Genomic DNA, 3,594 nt, shown 5'->3' with positions numbered 1-3,594 from the left:
GCTTTCCATTGATGTATGGTTTGTTAGGATAGGACAATATTTGGCTGAGATACAACTATTTGAAAATCTGGAATCTGAGGGTGCAAAAAAATCTAAATATTGAGAAAATCAAACTAATGCATTAGTTCTTAGCAATGCATATTACTAATCAAAAATTAAGTTTTGATATATTTACGGTAGGAAATTTACAAAATATCTTCATGGAACATGATCTTTACTTAATATCCTAATGATTTTTGGCATAAAAGAAAAATGTATAATTTTGACCCATACAATGTATTGTTGGCTATTGCTACAAATATACCCCAGCGACCTAAGACTGCTTTTGTGCTGCAGGCTCACATTTACTGATTTTGCTAAGGATGTGCAAAGCCATGTATTTTCAAAACTGACTGTTTGAACAACTAGTTTGAGCTTTTTCTGACCCTGATCGGACACGTTCCTCAGAGGGAGCCTTTAATTCAGATGCATGATTATGTTTAAAAATCAGATTAAATGCCGAGGTCTCATTGTTTTTTTTTTGGTCTTAACACACCATCTTAATCCTATAAAGTCTGACATATGAAATAATAATCGGAAGAATAACATTGTATTTAACTTTTAGACAAAATATAAAGTTTTGCTTGTGTAAATAACCTAGAAATTTGATACAGTAGGCTTTAAATGGTTAAAAGCGCAAGCAGAGTCTTTAAAAAACACGTGAGACAGATACTTTATTTAAGGACAAGAGACTTGTGCACACTGTTTAACAGCTAAAGCACAGCAAACAAATCAACACAGCTGAAGCACTAAAAACACTAGAAGCAAGAATCTCTAAAGACAAGGATCCCTAAAAACAAACCGAGACCACTTTGAAGGTTTTGCCATCCAATTCAATTCTTGGGTCCTGAGGACTCCACAGTTCACACTTCACCTCATATCATCTGTATCTAGTTGCTGTTAAAATACATTGCAAGGTGCGTTTGTGCAGGACTCACTGGCCCAGGTGCTCTGAGATCACAGGAAGATACTGGGAATTGGAGGAGAAGTTGCATCAGATACGCATGCGAGGATGTGAAAGAGAGGCATGCTTTAAAAACACGTCCTCAAATGATCGTACATCTTCACGCACAGGAACAGAAGAAGCGTCTATACTGCTGCATTATTTAACCTCCTCCTTTTATCCCGGAGTCTCTGGAGCAACGCTCAGTAATTGTCAGTTTGTTGAAAGCTTCATAACAGCATGAATGGAGGAACATTCGTGAAGTCCTGACTGCAGAATCAACCCGCTGCTGTCCTTCTCTGGAATTGCAGAAATGCCACTTCGAATTGGTTTGTTTTATAGCATTTTTAAAACTCCAGCATTCTGTTGATGACACAGGTTTGGTGTGTTTGATCTCAGCGTTCTGTTACGGGACACGTGAGCCATTCCTTTCCCTAATAAACAGCCGAAATCTAAGAATCCGTAAACAAATCCATTAGTCTTAGATGTCTAATGTTACCACGTCACCTTCCTCTGCTGTGGTGTTTTATTGATGAGGCTCTTCCTCTCCTCCTGATGAGTTAAGTAAGACTGGGCTGTCTTTGCGTTTCTCAGAAATACTTGGACGTCTAATCAAGCAGATATCATCTCTCGCTTTAGTGTCTAGACCGGCCCCCATTTCCATAACGTCTGTGATTCACTCTCCTGCCAAGACCCTAGTGCAAAACAAGTGTGCGTCATGATACGCTATCAAAAAGTCTTTAAGTTGCACATGAAAAACATATCAATAGCTTGAAAATCCCTGAGACTGATTAACCCGCTTTGCTCTACTAGGGTGAGTCGCACAAAAATGGTTTGCATTTCACCGAAAAATCAATTTAAATACGCAAATTATATGTAGCATAAGCAAAATAAAACCAATTTTTTCACTTGTTTTTTGCATTAACAAAATTTTTATTTTATAAATAAAATGTAATATTTTATAATTGTTGTCAAACTTCTCCAAATGTCATTACTGTAATAAGGAGAAATATAATAATATATGTGTGTGTAGATCAGAGGTCACGTTAACCGAAAATGCTCCATCATTGACGGATTTTTTTAGCAGTGACGGAAAAATCTGAAGGCCGTGCGTCACTTTGACAGATTACACTGAGGGTGATCTATTGTAATTTATAACTGTAATTCCCACACCTGTCCAGTTGGTGGCAAGTGCGCTGCAGTGTGGCAGAAGAGCACGGGATCATCAGATACAGAACAAAAATAAAACTGTCACCAGTCTTTTGCTATGCGTTTAATTACGCACAGGCGAGTACACAGTTTAAGCTACAGCGATCTATCTCGCCACATTAAAGAGCACCAAAACGGTATTTATTGCTTGTGTTTCCTAATAAAATGGACAGAATTTGAAATCTGAGACTTTGTTTCATATCAAAAGTAACAATGCACAAAGCTTAGCCTATTGAGATTTATTGGATGGGAGGCGCACCATATGTGCTGTGCATTCATCAACTGAAAACAGAACTGATTGGGATTTAAGAATCGATATTGATTCATAAAAATTAGAATGTATTGAAATAGAGAAATCGTTTTTTGTTTTTTGTTTTTACCCAGCCCGAGCATGTTTAGTTGTTTTTAGTGGCCTCTGCTGTCACTGCGGTGTGTTGAACATGAAAAATGACGCACAGTCTCTCTTCATCTGTTCTCTTCATAAATACATAAATAAACCTATTTGCTCATCCTGTAGCTTCATTATTAAAAATGAAAACGTGAACAAAAATAAAAGCAATTAAATGTGTCATTATAATTAAAATATGAAAATCAAAATGATGGGTAATAATAGATTATGACGGAATTTTTACGACCCTGTCCGTCAAAATGACATTGACATACATACATACATAAAAAAATGTAAAAAATCTATCAAATCATCATAGTATTATATTTATAATAATTATATATATATATTCAATCTTCCTTTTTTTCTATTAAAATCATATATATCTACACAAGAGGTTGCGTTAGACTTTAACATTGCCTGTCATTTTGACGGACAGGGTCGTAAAATTCCGTCATAATCTATTATTACCCGTCATTTTAATTTCCATATTTTAATTATAATGACACATTTAATTGCTTTTATTTTTGTTCACGTTTTCATTTTAAATAATGAAGCTACAGGACAAGCATATATGTTTATTTATTTATTTATGAAGAGAACAGATGAACAGAGACTGTGCTTCACTTTTTATGTTCAACACACAGCAGTGACAGCGGAGGCCACTAAAACTAAACTAAACTAAACAACTAAACGGGCTGGGTAAATAAAAAAAAATTTAAAAAAATTCTCATTTTTATGAATCAATATCGATTCTTAAATCCCAATCAATTCTGTTTTCAGTTGATGAATGCACAGTGCATATAGTGCACCTCCCATCCAATAAATCTCAATAGGCTCAGGCAGGGCTGTCCAAACTCGGTCCTGGAGGGCCGGTGTCCTGCAGAGTTTAGCTCCAACCCTAATTAAACACACCTGAACCAGATAATCAAGCTCTCACTAGGCATACTAGAAACTTAAAGGCAGGTGTGTTGAGGCAAGTTGGAGCTAAACTCTGCAGGACACCGGCCCTCCA

The 3,594-nt window shown here is 36.2% G+C and overlaps 1 protein-coding gene across 1 annotated transcript in view; it reads left to right on the top strand.

Annotated features, from left to right (window-relative positions):
• The window catches only part of atp2b2 (ATPase plasma membrane Ca2+ transporting 2), a 97,118-nt gene that overhangs the window by 60,629 nt on the left and 32,895 nt on the right, over nt 1–3,594 (top strand). The window lies entirely within an intron of this gene.

The sequence above is a fragment of the Sinocyclocheilus anshuiensis genome, unplaced genomic scaffold (assembly GCF_001515605.1).
Source record: "Sinocyclocheilus anshuiensis isolate Anshui unplaced genomic scaffold, SAMN03320099.WGS_v1.1 scaffold1320, whole genome shotgun sequence".
NCBI classification, from domain to species: Eukaryota; Metazoa; Chordata; class Actinopteri; order Cypriniformes; family Cyprinidae; genus Sinocyclocheilus; species Sinocyclocheilus anshuiensis.
Note: the sequence above shows the minus strand (reverse complement) of the source record. Positions and strands in the feature narration are given on the sequence as shown.